Source organism: Arvicola amphibius, chromosome 1 (genome assembly GCF_903992535.2).
Source record: "Arvicola amphibius chromosome 1, mArvAmp1.2, whole genome shotgun sequence".
Taxonomy (NCBI): Eukaryota; Metazoa; Chordata; class Mammalia; order Rodentia; family Cricetidae; genus Arvicola; species Arvicola amphibius.
The window spans coordinates 30,143,452-30,159,771 of NC_052047.1; the positions used below are offsets into that span (position 1 = coordinate 30,143,452).

The window sequence follows — 16,320 nt, forward strand, 5'->3', positions numbered from 1 at the left end:
AAAACCACCAGCAAACCCCAATCGTGTCCCCCTCTCTTACTGCTTCTTGCTATTAATGGCTCTGCCTCCTGAGCTCAGGAAAAAGCCTTTTCTGTCAACTGTCCCCACTTATTTTCCTCTTTCTGAGCTGGACTGACTGGCTTCTAGGGTGCCGCTGGGCACAGACACTTTCTTGGCATGCCTCGATTCTACTGGGGGTGGGGGGGAGTCGCTGCAACTGTACGGATGCCCTGATGGCCATCGCAAAGAGGGAGAGGACACTAAATCTGTCCTTAACACCTCTGGGCGGGGCCCAACGCCATAACCATACGCAAGTTTTTCTGGAAATAATGATTTGTGTCTTGCATCTGGGGTGGGAACCTGGTGTGCTATGCTAAGGCAGACCCCGAGGCTGTCGCTGGCTCCCCTCTCCTTCAGTGACTATGCCACAAGGCCGTCTTTTCCGGAGAGACTTCTCCCTTTTCCTTTGGGTGGACGTGCTTTTCCCTATTTGTGGCAAGAGGGACTTTGAGACTTTCGCCAGAGAGAACAATCTTTTCAAAAATTAACGTAGCTCCCTCGCAAACGCCAGTACGACACACAGGACGTGACCTAAACGGAACTTCTGTTGAGGACTCAAACGCTTTTTCTGAACGTCCGATTGCAAGATAAACAAGGAAACCTCAAGGTTTTCAGACACCTTCATAAACTCTTCCGGGTTCTCAAAGCCAGAGATTAAAGGATGTGAGCAGAGTGGACAGGGAGAGCGAACTTGATACAATTCTCAGGAGTCAGTACTAGGATTTCAGGTGTGCTCACGGCGTTCAGGAGACAGCCGGATTGGGTTCTCAGGATCCCACAGCTAGTGCGAAGTGCTCCTTCCCCATCTGAAAATTTTTGCATCCTTCCCGTCTCCCTTTCCCACTTTCTTCAGTATAGGCTGTTTGTTCTCGACCTCTACCAACATTTAAAGGGAAAGGCGCTTAGAGGAAGGCAAAGTAGGGAAGACTTTCTGGCTGTCTTTCTCTCAGCCGTCCAGGGAGAGTGATAATAGGTAAGGGGCGTGCAGACTTGCCCTTCCTTGCCCAATCAGGTACACAGGAAGATGTCTTTCTACCAATAAAAATAAAGTTCGCTTTCCGGAGGCGGGAGGGTGAGCCTTGACTGCCAGTTCTCCAAAGCAACGTTGGAGGCGAGGACAGAGAGTGATTAGAGGTAGGTCCAACCCGGGGAAGGGGGCGGGGCGAAGGTGGGGAAACTCTGAGCGGCGGGGGGGCCGGCCAGTGGAGGGCGAGGACCACTGTTCCTGGTGTAGTGTCCCTCGCCAATCAGGAAGGCGAGGGGGTGGGCGGGGCAGGGAAGGGGTGGGCAGAGCTCGCAGCACCGCCGGGCGCCCGTCGGGCTCTGGGAGAGACAGAAATCCGGTTAAAATCAGAGTCGGAGGGAGGTTTAACCACGGATCGGTCCCGATCGGATTATTCCTTAAAGGGGACGCGCCATTGTCAAAGAGAACGAAGCCTGGGGCCCGAGGGCGGGGACCAGCGGCGCTGGAGGAGCAAGGCAGCTGCACGGGACTGGGGACCTGGTAGGTGTTGCCTGGGGAAAGGCGCTTCATTTCACTTTCTCTTCCAACGCGGGGGCAAGCGCGGGGATGCCGGCCGGCCGTCGGCCGTGGGATCCGGGGTCCCCGGCCCTGGCCCGGCTGCCCTTCTTGCTACGAGCCGCAAGGGAGGCGGACTGAGGTGGGAGGCTGCGGCTGCGGCTAGGGAGGCTCCTAACGGACGCGGGCGCGGCGTAGAGCCGGGGTCAACCGAAAGCCCGTCGGAGCTGCGGCGGACCCGTGGGGAGCACCGCGCGCCCCGCTCTGCTGCGCGCCTCCTTCCCGGCCCGCGCCCGGCTCTGCCCGCGCGGCCGGCTGCCCTGGGCGCGCGCCACCGTCTCCACGCGCGCTCCTCTCTTCCCGCGCGCCCGGCTGCCCTGAGCGCGCGCCCTGCGCTTCTCGGTGCGCCGGCTCCGTTCGCACGCCGCGGCTTCACTGGGGCCCGGGAACCGCCCGGCGGGGAAGCGGGCGGCTGGGAGGTGGCGGCAGGCGCTGCTGCAGTGTCGCTCTCCCGACCGGGGAAGCGGGCGGCTGAGCGCGCCGGCAGGCGGCCTCGGGTGGAAAGGCGGCGGGCCCGCGCAGCGCGCCGAGGTTGCCGGCCGGGCCGGGCATTGTCCGCGGTCCTTGGCCGCGTCTCTCCGCCCACTGCCCGCGGTGCTGGGAGGGGTGCGGACCCGGGCGCAGAGCCCGCTCTGCCCGAAGCGACGGCGCACCCCCGGACCCGCGCCTTCCGGAGCCACGGTCGGCCCGGCGGACTCCACAGCCACCGCCCGCGGCCGGGCCTGCGCAGCCCGGGCCCCCTGTTCGTAGGCAGGCACCGGCGCAGGCTGCTTGCTGGGCCGAGCTCTGCTGTGCAACTTTTCTTTGCCTTTTGATGGGAGTTGTTGCTTCCGGGCGGCAGGTTCTTCGGGCCCGGCCGAGCCTTTTTTTTTTTTTTTTTGGCGTCTACAGAGGCCGATTTCTAGGGCGACCTGGGTCCTGAATGCTGTCGATCTTTCCTACTGTTCTAGCTTTGTTCGTCGCCACCTACAATCGCTTTTCTTGTGGACTTTTGAGAATGTGGGACCACTGAGTCCCAGGCTATGGTTTTAAAAGAGGGGGAACTGGCCGAGGGGCAAGCGCTCTAGAGAGCTAAATTTGCCTTAACCTTTGAACGAGGGAAAATATTACCACCAGGACTCTACGCCAGAAGCTCTTTCGGGAGGGTAGAGGGAAAATACAGCAAGGCAGGTTGCCGGGGTGTGTAGGACTGGGGGGGAAACAATGAACAACTTCTGATGGAAATAAAAGTTGGTTCTATAAACTGCTGTTCCGCCTAGCAGGTGCCTTCCATAAAGCTGATCTCTCCTACTGAATGCAGGCATTGTAAGGACGAGCAGGCAGGCAGGCACTCTTTCTATTGGTAAATCAAATAAGAGGTCTTTGCACTGTGAACATTATCCCAGCGTTGAACTTGTCAATACTTGCCGCAGAAATCATAGCTAGAAACAACACATCCCTTGTTAGAGTCCTTATTTAGAAAAGAATGTTTTCATAAGCCTTCATTTTGACAGTTTCTTGAGCAATGCTTTGTAGAGTACTTGGAAGCAGCAAGTTGCAACCTTATAAAGGAAGTAGCATCCGGCGTGTTATTCTTTGGTCTTATTTTTGTTACTTATTATTAGAAGTGGCGTCCCATCCCGGTTGCCTTCCACGCTGCTGCTGCTACGTTATTTTGCAAGGCACTTTGCAACAGTGAATTTGGTTGAAACACCTGGCCTAGTTTTTTTTTTTCTTCAAGGAAATGCAGATTTTAAAATTTGTTTACAGTTAAGCTACTGTCTAATTTTTTTTGAATGAATGTTGAAAGTTCCCAGTGTCAACAGTAATAACACCAGAAATTATATTTGGGAAAGAAGTACACCTTTAGACATTGATACTTGAGGGAGAATTCTTTGCTCTGTTGCAGAGGTTGGGAAATGAAGTCACAAAAAAACTTACCTTCATTTTGATAATATCTGTCATTGTGCCACCTTATTATTTTAAATCTGTGCTAATAATATCAGGCAGGTGTCTGGCCATAATCCTACTTGTTCATCATAGGAAGTAGGTGTTTAAAACAAATTTAAAATTTCTCATTTTTCTTTATTTAGTGGCATATTTAAACAATAGACTTTTTTTTTAAAAGAGCACAAAAAGAAAATGTTCAGGAATTATCTTTGAAATGCCCATGCTTTATGTCCTGGACAACATGTGTTTTTCTGTGTTTTCTGGGTGCTGTGTACATATTTCTAAGGTATTTTGAGTCTTAGACTGTGCTTAGGGATTCTTGGGAGAGCTGGGATTGTCCACTATCTGTCCTGTTTCTGTGCAGATCTAGTGTAACTGCATACCCAGATGTGCTGCTTTAGGTCTTCCTGACAGAAAAAGATGCTGTCTTACAAAGGGTGTGGAAGACACTTCCTCCTCTGACACCTGCAATGCAAATGTGCGCTCCCTCTGAGCATCTTCAGACTCAAAGAGATTGTTACTGGCGGTAACAATTCCTACTGTACGGATTGAACCCAGACCTGGCGTGCTAGGCAAGCCCTGGACCTCTGAGCCCTAACCCTCACCTTTCCCTGTCCCCACTGTGGGGAGGGGCCATTGTTTCTGAACAGGAGTATGCCAATGAACAAAAAGTGGTTTGCAGTTGGATAGAACTTGCCTGTCTTAGTCTCACTATTTTTTTTGTTGGTGCATAAAATGGTGATTTAATTTTATAATACCTTTTGGGTGGTATTACAATTCTTCACTGGCATTCATTCACTTATCACAGTTATTTGAAGTAAGCTTGGCCTGCCACCAGTGTCTGCCAAGGACCTGTATGTTTAAGTTTGGGGAGATAAAGTAGAAATAGGTGACAGTCTTGTTCAGAAATGGAGAGTGTCACACTCCACTCCACGGGAGACAGAGGGGGTGTGTCAGAACTGTACCAGGTCCAGAGTAACAGTGACTCAGGAATCATGGGTAAAGAAACACTGACTGGAAGAAACTGTGGCCTTAGCAAGTTTCATTGTGTGTATTAATGTATTTTACATAGAATATTTTTGGATGTGGATTGGGTATGTATGTTACTGTTTTAGCTATAAATATCGCAAGTATTTTGGGGGCGTCAGAGCTTGAGCTGTGAATTCAGCTGTTTCCCTGCAGGGTGGGCAGGTCCCATCCACCCCAGGCCCAGCACATCACCTTGTCTTTCTCCAGTCTGCCCTCTCTGTCCCCCTCTGGGCCTGTAAGATGCTCTCACAGAACCAGCTTTGTTCTTATCTGTCAGTTCAGTATGGGTGTCTGTCTATTTCCATCATTAGATTGTGGAGGTCAGTAGAAGTGGGAGCCCTAACATGTTTACAGCTGCCCAAAGCTCCTGGGTACTCTTTTTTAGCCCACCAATATTCTATAAACCGAGAACTATAAAGGATACTTGCTTATATTTAGAGAGAGGTCCTGACGTGAGTCTACCTCTAAAGTTGATAAGAAAGAGCATTTAGACTTAGACTGTCCAGTAACGCTGCTCACGCACTACATCGCAGGCCTTGTTAGTGGGTTATTGTTTTTCTGACTTTTGTTCTTTTACTGCAACCACAGGGCTGTCTTAAATGATTTCTCTTGAAAATTTTAGCACATTGTGATTATTGGGAATGAAGGAGAATAATATTCAATTATTATTCTATAAGCTCTGTAATTCTACTTTTTTTTATTTTGCATCGAATAGAAGGTTGCCAGCAATATGTCTGTGTTCAGGATGTGGCCATAGTATTAAAAACAAACCAACAAAACGACCTGACCAGCTGCAGTGTGCTGGAACATTTTTACCTGCTTATATTTACCCGTAATTTTTTTAATACTAAAGAACGTGTTTTTTATTTATCTCTTTTTGAAGTGCATGATAAGCCAAATTTCTTGGTGGTTTTCAATTTGCGTAATCTCTAGAGAGAACTTTTAAAACTTGCTTTGCCGCTCACAGTTTGCTCTTGAAGTATCCCAGGGAGAAATGTTCATAATCTGACTGTGGAAGGGGTTTTGGTCCTCAGGTTTCTCGCCACAGAGAGGGAGCAGGGTGTAGACTAATAAAGTAGGTGAATCTATTGTTCTAGGTGCTTCTTTGTGACTGCAGAGAAGTTCTTACTATGATTCCAAAACAGAAAATCCAGGCGCCTGCTGAGAGGTAGCCTCATCAGGGAAAGTCTCCATTCATTAGTAAATTTGAGGAATTGTGCCTGCTGTGGAGGCCAGGGCTGGCACTGAGGATTAGGTTAAGTCAGTTAGTCACCTCTTTGATTATGGCTCTGAATGGCCACTGTCAGGCTAGCCTGGCAGCCCCATCTGGCCTTCCCGGTGAGTGGGTTTGACTGTGTGGTGCTTTTTTTTTTTTTTTTTTTTAAACCTGTGAGCCCTGACTTGTTTTCTGGGATTTCAAACAATGCTGTTTCCTGTGGGTAGGATTTTTCTGAAATTCTGCCTAGATATGTCTTTCCATTCATTGAGAAAATACCATTGTGTGACTGTGTCTGTATCTAAACAAGCCCTTCGTATTTGGCTCATGGGGTAGCAGCATATTTCTTTTTAAGCCGAGGCACTAAAATGAATCAGTGCTTTTGTTAGCATTGCTGGACTTTTTTTTTCCTGTGAAAATAATTTTGAAAAATCACTTGTGTTAAAATTTATTGTGAAGTAGCCAGGTAGTGTTGGCACACTGCCAGCACTTGGCAGGCAGAGGCAGGTGGATCTCTGTGAGTTCGTGGCCAGCCTGGTCTGCAAAGTGAGTTCCAGGACATCTAGGACTGTTAGACAGGGAAACCCTGCGTCAACAAATAAACAAAACCAAAACCAAAAGACAAAACAAACACTTATTTGTGAAGTATTTGGCTTTATACAGATTCCTTTTGTATTGACCTTTCTCCTTAACCTTTGTGCTCATAAGGGAAAGAGTTGAATTGTTCAGAAACAAAGAACAGTGAAAGTCTGAAATCTGGGCTCAGCCAGGCTAGGGGACAGTCTGACTGAGGGTGGGTCCTATAGAGCTTGACCATAAGGTAGCAATTTTGATTAGCCAAAATTTGTGAGGGTGAGCTGGAGAGGTGGCTAAGTGGTTAAGAGCATTTGTGTCTCTCAGTAAGGAGCCAGGTTTGGTTCCCAGCACCCTCATGGTGACTGACAACCATCTCTAACTCCAGTTCCAGGGGACCCGATGCCCTCTCCTGGCCCCCAAAGGCACTGCATGCATGTGATACACTGCCTTTCATGCAAACAAAACACAGAAAATGAAACTAAATCTTAAAAAGAATTTGTGTGGAGTAACAAAAGATTCTAAAGCATTTTCTACGATTAGTTATTTATTTAATCTGAGCATATGTGGAAGTCAGAGAACAACATGTGGAAGAATGTTCCATTCTTCTGCCACACCGGTTTGTGGTGTTGCCAGGCTTGGTCGCAAACACCTTTGCCCACTGAGCTATGTCACTGACTCAGGAATTACAAAATTTAAGCAACAGCTTTATTGAAGTTTAATTCACATGGCATATTCACCCATTTTAAATTCTTGCCAGGCAGTGGTGGCGCACACCTTTAATCCCAGCACTCAGAGGCAGAGGCAGGCGGATCTCTCTGTGAGTTTGTGAGTTCGAGGCCAGTCTGGTCTACAAGAGCTAGTTCCAGGACAGGCTCCAAAGCTACAATGAAACCCTACCTCAATAAATAAATAAATAAATAAATGAATGAATAAATAAATGAATAAATAAATAAATAAATAAGTTCAGCACTTTGGTGTATCCCCCAGGTTTTTAACTTGACAACTTTCTGGAATCGCATCTTGATTCTGCTCCTCAGCCCTCGGCAGCCCGGATCTACATTGTGTCTATATGTTTGGCTGTTCTGGATATTTTGTCTCCATTAAGAGTAACATTTTGGTAACTGTGTATTCTGGTTTTTTTCAATGGGTTTGAAACCTGAGAGTAGGTCATGTGATATATGTGTCACCAGGTACAGAGGTGCTCTACAATGAAACAAACTCCTTGTCTTGCCTGAGCCTAGAGAGTAATGAGAAAGACATTCTGCTTGGGAACATTATTGGACTCACGTTGGCAATTCTTCTTTCTACCAAACAGCGTAAATCTTATATTCTCCAGGCTGGCCTTACAGGGCAGACAGTCCTTCCGTGAGTTCTAATTCTGCTGCAAGTGGCATGTGTGGTTCTAAACTTGATCTTGCTGAACTTGCCTTTGCTTGTCTGTGTTGGGATGAACTGGGCAGCCCTTAGTACCATTTGGGTGATTGATCACTATGGTCCACAGATAATACTATTTTTGTTATTGAAGTTTTGTTTTGTTTTGTTTTGTTTTGAGACAGGGTTTCTCTGTGTAACAGCCCTGGCTGTCCTGGAACTACCTCTGCAGAACAGGCTGACCTCAAACTCACAGAGTTTGCCTCTTCCTCCTGAGAGCTGGGATTTAAAGGCATGCACCACCACCACCACCACCAGCCAATTAAAAATACTTTTTTAAATATAATATATTCTGATCCCAGTTTCCCCGCCCTTCTGTCCTCCCAGATCCTTCCCACCCACTGACTCCATGCCTTCTTCGTTTCTTATCTTTAGAAAATATATAGACAACAACAGCAACAAAACAGCATGAGAAGCACACATACACAGACCATTAAAAACACAAAACCGGAACCCATAATGGACAACCAAAAGACCAGGAAGTTTAAAAAAAGGCCCGAGCAAAACAATATGTGACAAAAACTCTTCAAAACACCATTGGTTCTGCTGTGTGTTGGCCATCTACGGCTGAGCATGGGGCCTGCCCTTCAGTAGGTCCAGAGATACTGTTAATCACCTCTTCCGGTTCGTATTTTCTGCCTTAAGGAACGCATTGGCCGTTTGCTCAGTGACGTAGCCACTGTTTCATATGTACCAACTGAAGGCGGATGATGTGCATGTCATCTTTTGGGAGTTTTTGTCTTTCTCCACTCGTCATAGTTTCATAGCTTTCTGTTCATTTGTTTGCCCAGTTCTTAGTGGTGTTGGGGCTCAAAGCCAGCTAGGCAAGCACTCTATAAACTCAACTGCCTCCCCAGCTCATTGCTTTATCTTTTGGGGATGACTTAGAGTGATCCTTTTGAAGAGACCCAGCACTCCCAGGCTGTTGCCTTCCCCATCTTTCTGGATGTGTGCAGAGAGTTCTGACCAGCTGCCTCCACTTAGATGCCAGTCATGGTCAGACATGTCTACCTCAGAACACCCTTGCTGAGGAGGCAGTAAGGCGGTGTTGCTTCATTTCTTTGAAGGCTGTCTAAAAGTTGATTAAAAGATGATCAAAAGTTTGTTCACTTCAACACAGCCTCATCTTTTATTATTTGTTTTACACCTACTTGTATGTGTGTGTTTTCTTGTTTGCATGTTGTGTGTGTGTGTGTGTGTGTGTGTGTGTGTGTGTGTGTAGGTCAGAGGACGACCTGTGGGGGTTGGTTCTGTCCTTCCCCTGTATAGGTCCTGGGGACTGAAGCCAGCTTGTCAGCGTGGTGGCAAGTGCCTTCCCCTGCTGAGCCATCTTACTGACGTCAGTATCTTATTTTAAACTGTAAAACACAAATATGAACTTTTTGTTGTTTAAATGAATTTCATTGCAGTATTTCAACTTCTCAGAACTTGTTTGCTCTATTTTTGTTTTGTTCTTTTGGTATGTTATCTTATTTCTTGGTGATCTGCATGCATGAATTTAGTTTTTAGTATGAAAGAATGCTAGGGACATAAGCATAAGTAATTTCCATCTTATTTTTAAAGATATTTATTTTTATTCCCTGTGTGTGGGCATTTGTTTGCATGCATGTCTATGCATGTTGTGCACACAATGTTTGCTGAGGCCAAGCAGAGGGTGTCAGGTTCTCCGGAACTGGAGTTGCGGAATGCCCATAGCTGATCTCTGGGTGCTGTGAACCAAATCTGGGTCCTCTATAAGAGCAACAATTTGATGTGGGAGTCCCCTCTGTATGCTGTGAATACCATTGGTTAATAAAGAAGCTGCTTTGGGTCTCTAGCAGCACAGAATAGAGCAAGGCGGGAATTCTAAGCAGATAGAGGAGGAGAGAGTAGGCAGAGTCAGAGAGAAGTCATGTAGCTTCCAGGCTGCCTGAGACAGACGGCTGTGCTGGACAGAACCTTACCGGTAGTCCACAAACACATGATGCTGCACAGATTAGTAATACGCTGTAACTGGACTTCAGAGACTCAACAGTATTTCTCTGCTGTTGGTGCAGTTATTGGCTAGGCCAGTGACCATACAGTTAGGGAGAAAATGTGATCAGTTGAGTCACACCTGTAAAAGTCCATGAGTAATGAGCCGGAGACAAGTGGGTGGAAATGTCTAGGGTCATGCTGAAGTAAATTATGTGTGTTTTGTCTGTGCCTACCTACCAAATGTCTGGGTGAAGTGAATTTTGTGGGGTTAACTTACTGAAAATAGCAGCGGTGGCCGAAACATCCAAGACCGCGTGCTGTTTTGATGGGGCACGTGCATGGGTTCGAAGGCCAGCTGCATAGCTACAGGTGTTGGGGAGAGGTGGTTGAATACCAGTGGTGCTGGTATTTAATTACTGTAAGAAGCTCAGCGTGGACGTAGAAAGCAAATTGACGATCGGAGGGTGCACAGAGTGGTGAAGCGGACGAAGGGGGAGGAGGGGCAGGGCGAGTGTCCCATTGTTCTGGTGCTGTGCTGTACACGACTGGTATACTGCCTAGAGGTAGCATCTCCAAGTGGGCCAGAAAACGGAAGACACCGTGTTGATGAGAAGTCAGGGAAGTTAAACCCTCATCAGCTGTGGTGGAAATGGGGGATGGTCCAGCTAGCTGCTGTAGGGAACTAGCTCTGAGTTTCCTCACATGGCTCACCGTGGACTTCCCGTATGCTCCAGATCACCCTATTCCTAGGTATAAACTTCAAAAAAAAAAAAAAGAAAAGTTATTTAAGCCAATACTGTGGATAGTGGGCACTGAAATATTGTTAACAGGGTGATAAGTCATTGACAGGGCTGTTGGCAAAAGACAAATGGCAGATAGAGTAGTGATGAGCAAGGGGGACTCTCAGGCACTGCAGGTGGGAATGCATTGAGCACAGCTTTAATGCAAAACATTATGGGCTGGCCTTTATCAACTGGGTAGCTCGAGAAGGAAGAATGTTGGTTTTTGGAAGAGGTATGTGCACTCTTGTTTGGAGATAGCTTGGCTGTCTGTTTAGAGAGGGGGATTTAAAAAAAATATTTATTTTTATGTGCATTGGTGTTTTGACTGCATGTATGTTTGTATGAGGGTATCAGATCTTGGTTGTGAGCTCCATGTGGGTGCTGGGAATTGAACCCAGGTCTTCTGGAAAAGCAGTCAATGCTCTTAACTGCTGAGCCGTCCCTCCAGCCCTAGAGATGTGGATTTTACCTCAATGCAACACAGTGTGCCACTAAATAGAAATCTTTGTAATGGTATTAACATTTATGGGCCATGTTTTTGTTATTTATTAGTAAGGTGCCACTTAGTGAGGGAATGGGTATTCTTTCTCACAAATGGTGCTGAGACCCTGGATTTCCATGTTGGAAGGATGGATTTGAACCCCTGCCTCACACTGTACACTGAGTCAATCGGTGACCTCAGTGTGAAAGATTGATATTCCCAGAAAGAAGCCAGTCAAACCATAGTGAAATGACCTTGTGCCAGGCAAAACCGTTTTGACTAAGACCCAAACCACAAGCAGCAAAATATTAAATCGGTAAATTGACTTCCATCCAAATGAAGGATGGTTGTGCAGCGAAGGATACTATCAAAGTGAAAAGATGACTCACCATGTGCGAAACAGATTTGCATGCCATCACTCATAAGGGACTTGGGTGTCAAATACAGGGTCTGTCCAGGGTCAAGCCAGCTGGGGTTCTAGTGTGGGTTCCTAAAGACAGAGGAGTGGGCACAGGCTTGCACCACTAACCAAGAAGCCATACACAATTGGGTACCTGCTTGCAAAGGAAGAATTGGTCTACCCCAGTGGAGTCTCACTGGTATATTATAACACTCCAGGGAGCCTCATGCTCAGGAGTAGATGGCCAAAACAAAATGAGTATTTTGTAGACTTTTTGACTTATATTGCTTTGTTTGGCCTTTTTTTAAAATTGGTCTTTTGATTGTATATTTTGGTTTCTGATTTTTCTTTTAAAAAATATTTATTTATTTATTAATTATGTATACAATATTCTGTCTGCGTGTATTCCTGCAGGCCAGAAGAGGACACCAGACCTCATTACAGATAGTTGTGAGCCACCATGTGGTTGCCGGGAATTGAACTCAGGACCTTTGGAAGAGCAGGCAATGCTCTTAACCGCTGAGCCATCTCTCCAGGCCTTGGTTTCTGATTTTGTGTCTTTGTGGTTATATGTGTATGTTTTAATTTTTTTTTAATAGAGCCAATTTATTTATTTATTTATTTATTTATTTATTTTTGTATACGATATTCTCTCTGTGTGTATGCCTGAAGGCCAGAAGAGGGCACCCGACCTCATTACAGATGGTTCTGAGCTACCATGTGGTTGCTGGGAATTGAACTCAGGACCTTTGGAAGAGCAGGCAATGCTCTTAACCTCTGAGCCATCTCTCCAGCCCTTAATTTTTGTTTTTTTTTAAAGAGAGAAGGAGCCAAGTGGTAGTGGCATACGCCAGCACTTGGGAGGCAGAGGCTTGTGGATCTCTGTGAGTTCGAGGCCAGGCTTGTCTACAGAGTGAGTTTCAGGACAAGTTCCAAAGCTACACAGAGAAACCCTGTCTCTAAACAAACAAAAACAAAGAGAGAGATGGGTCTTGGGGTTAGGTGGGTAAAGAGCAGAGGGAGGGGAAAAGCTTTATCAGGATATAGTGTAGGAAGTTTTTGTTTTCAATAAAGAAGACCAAAATAAAGGGGGGGGGGGGAAATCCCTTAGGAAATGAAAGGTAAATAACCAGATTTGAAATGCTTAATAAATCCCAAGGCAGAAGAATTCTTAGTAAAAACTGTGAAGTGATGAGAAATTAGAGATTTCTGGTCTCATGGTGGGATTGAGAATTGAAATCCTTCTCCCTCACTCCTCACCTCTCTACTTCTAATGAAGTCTTTGGGGCTTCACTTCTTCGGCAACCTTGTTTTTTAAACAGCCACACAGGTACTAGTTTCAGACTAGTGAGTCCAGTTACATTTCCTTTCTAATCCTTCAGTGTTAGGACCCCAGTCCGATAGCAACAGATGTGTCTTGCCTCACCGTCTAGTAGGCTCTTTCCAGTTTTCATGTGTGTGTATGGTGCGCGTGTATGTGTGTGCGGGCACACATCTGTGAGCGCAGGTGCACATGCATGTGAAGGCCTGAGGCTGATGAAGAAAACCATCCTTGATTGCTCTTCCATCTCACTCACTGCGACAGGGTCTCTCAATCAAACCCAGAGCTTACTGGGCGGATCCCGTGCCCACTCTCTTTCTGAGCTGGAGTTACTGGCAGACGGCCATCAGTTACTTTGGTTCTGGGGATTGGAACTCCGTTCCTCACTATGGCCCTTTACCCCTGGGCCATCACCCTGGCCAGTCAATGGATCCTCTTCTCTGTGGACATCAGGTGGCTCAGAGTCAATGTCATATGTACATTTTTTCCATGCCCGCCACTGTGTCCCATCTCCCCCCCCCCCCGCCCCACGTCGTTCTGGTTTGGGGCTGCTTTCATCTGATTGTTGACTTGGAGGTCTCTTGTGATTTCCTGGATTCTCTCTTCCTGCCAGCAGCTCCTGCTGCCCCCAAGCATCCTTTCGTTGGTTATGTGCAGGTAGGGTAGGTGATGTTTTTGGGTCTTTTCCCCTCATTCCTCCCCCCCATCCCTCTGTCTCCACTTACTCAGTGCCTGGCTTTTTACGTGGGTCCTTGGATCTGAACTCAGGCCCTCGTGCTTGTACTGCAAGCCCTTTACCAACTGAGCCGTCTCCCCAGCCCGTCTTCTTCCTTTGAAACACATCTCCCCACAGATACGAGAGCATACGCCTGTAGTTTCGGCACTACAGAGGCAGGAGGGTGGCTACACATTTGAGACCAGCCCAGGTTAGAGCCCGGTTCAAAAGATTTAAAAGAAAAAAGAAAAACAAAACAACAAAACAAATAAACAAAATAAATCCAAACCTCTACAGCAACAACAGCAGCAAAATCATGTTTTTGATTTAAGTTTAAGGCGGGTGATGTGAATTGCTGCCTCGATATTCCTTAGATCCATTCATTCGGAACACTTTGTTGTGTGGATTTACTGCTTTCTTTACCTTTGCTGAGTGTCTAGACACATCTAAGAGTTTTAATTCTGGTGAATCTTTCTTTGAGATATATTTGTTGTATAGGTTGATGAGCTTTGTTATGACTTTTCACATACACACACATACATATACACATACATACACCTTTATTCTCTATGTTCCCCCTTCGCCCCTCAATCCTGGGATATTCATACCCTTTCTCTTCCCAGATATTATTCTCTTCCTTTTATGTCATCCAAATCCATTTTTATACCTAGATTCTCACATGAGAGAAAACTTGCCACACTTCTTTCTGAGTTTGTTTGCTTAACATGTTAATCTCTAGCTCTGTTCACTTTCCCGCGAGCGACATGATTTCATTGTTCTTTATGGCTGAATAAAATGTGGCAAATCTTTTGGGAGAAACTTGCAGATAGCATAAGTTTTCTGCTCTTAAATATTTCACAATACATCACTCAGAAGAAAAAAAAAAAAAACCCTGAGCTGATCTGAAGCAATTATTCGACTCTGAGTAGCATTGGTACCCTGAGTTGTCTTCTCTGGGCACCGTATGTCTTAAACAGACAGGATGGCCCAGGTGAGGCTGTCAGACTGGGGTCACACTCAGGCCGCTGGCACCACCGAAACGAAGTCGGTCCTTTGGAGAAGTGTTACGATAGGTGGGGGTTGCTCGGCCTGAACCTCCCTCTCTCTCAGGCCTGAGCGGGAGCGGACAGTCTGGAGACAGTGCTACTCTCTTGAAGACCAAGCCCAACCTGGATGCGATCAGTACCTAGAGGACCCCAGTTAACCTCGCCACCCTCATGCAGCAGTGAATATGTCAGGTTTGAACTGTGCATATATGGAATCCATATTTAAACCCAGCGATAGCCAGAGAAGGCCCCTGACGACAACCTTCGATCCCATTAAATCTTTCCCTTCATCATTTAGGCAGTTCTTCCAAGGTTCTCCTCAGGTGACCTCCCTGCATGTTTTCATTGGCTTGGGTAAGTTGGGTTACTAGGCAACCTATCAGTCCGTCACTGTTGAATGGGAGCTTTATCCAGGGGTCTGAGGGGACATAATCACACATCTATCCACTGGTACCCGAACAAGAAAAATGGAGAAGTAAACGGAGGTCCTTAGTAAGGGCAAGAGTGGAAAGACTGCTCTCAGCTAGCCGGCCACAGCGTTCTTCTGGAGTGCTCTCGGCTAGCCGGCCACAGCGTTCTTCTGGAGTGCTCTGTGCGCATCTTTCTTCCTTAATTGAGAAGAGAAGCTGCACTCCTGTCGCTAAGCCAGCCTCCTAATTATTCTGTCGTTTGAATAGACTCCATTCCATTCTTCTTCCGTGGAGTTCACCAAATTTCTGATTTAATAGGATGAATTGTCTCTCCTGCTTCCCAGCTGCCGTCCTGGGACTTATTTCTCATTTGGTTCTTGGATCCTGGCCATCGTTTCTTGTGTCTCTCGCATCAAGCTTCATTCGTTTTCACTCTAGTTTTGCTGAAGGACACCTTGAAGTAAATGTACTTATTCTGCCTTCTTCCTTGGTGGATGGTTTATAGGAAAGCCCGTGCTCAAATAATTTCATTTTGGAAGATTCTGAGACTCTGTTCTCTGCAATTGTCTAGTTTGAAATTAATTTATTTTTTTTTAAATGTTTATTTTGTTTTTCTGTGTATGGGTGTTTTGCCTTCATGTGTGTCTGTGCACCATAGGTGTGCAGCACCTGTGGAGGCCGGAAGAGGGTGTAGGGTCCTCTAGAAGTGGTTCGAGACAGCTGTAAACAGCTGGCTGGGCGGTGGGCCCTCTGGAAGAAGCAGCCAGTGAGCCCTCACTTCAGTATTTGAAATTCTATTTTTGATCCCTTTCTTTTCAGATCTTTTCTGGGTGCCCTTTTCTTGGTTACTGTGGACATTTCCCAGACTTACCTTAGTCTTCCTTATTCCTTGTCTTGTGATCTGGATTTCTGCCCCGTGGTTGGTCTGTAGCATTCCCTCGACCTGGGTGATAGGTTGTGTGTCCTGGGTCTGTTCTCTGCTCCTGAGGGGGGAAGTGTTCAGGTGTGCACGGCTCTTGTGTTTCCCAGGTTTCTCCTGAGCCTAGAGGCAGAATGTTGAGTGTTGTTCAGTCATTTCTATGTTTTATTTACCTGGCTAGTGACTGGAGTCCGGGTGAAGCATGCTGGGAGCTGGGTTTTCTTGAATTCACCAAGGTAAACCCTCTGGCCTGTGACTGTTGTCTGGTGAGCCCGCCATGCTTGGAGCTGTTGTGGCTCTTCCGCGTCAAAGGAGAAAATAAAAACGACGGAAAAAAAAATGCCATTCGGAATTGTCAGACATGGACATCAAACTAGCTCCATGTATGTTACTTTTCTGGGGCCGGGATAAAATACTGTGACTTAAGGAAGGAAGAGTTTAATTTGGTTCACCATTCCAGAAGGAGGAGA

General features: G+C 46.6%; 1 protein-coding gene across 8 annotated transcripts in view; it reads left to right on the plus strand.

Moving 5' to 3' along the window:
- Positions 1–1,353: 1,353 nt before the first annotated feature.
- The window catches only part of Fryl (FRY like transcription coactivator), a 232,418-nt gene continuing 217,451 nt past the window's right edge, over positions 1,354–16,320 (plus strand). For all 8 annotated transcript variants that reach the window (XM_038321732.1, XM_038321751.1, XM_038321741.2 and 5 more), the window contains exon 1: positions 1,354–1,564. The gene's annotated coding sequence lies outside the window, so the exon portion shown is untranslated. The remainder of the gene's footprint in view (positions 1,565–16,320) is intronic.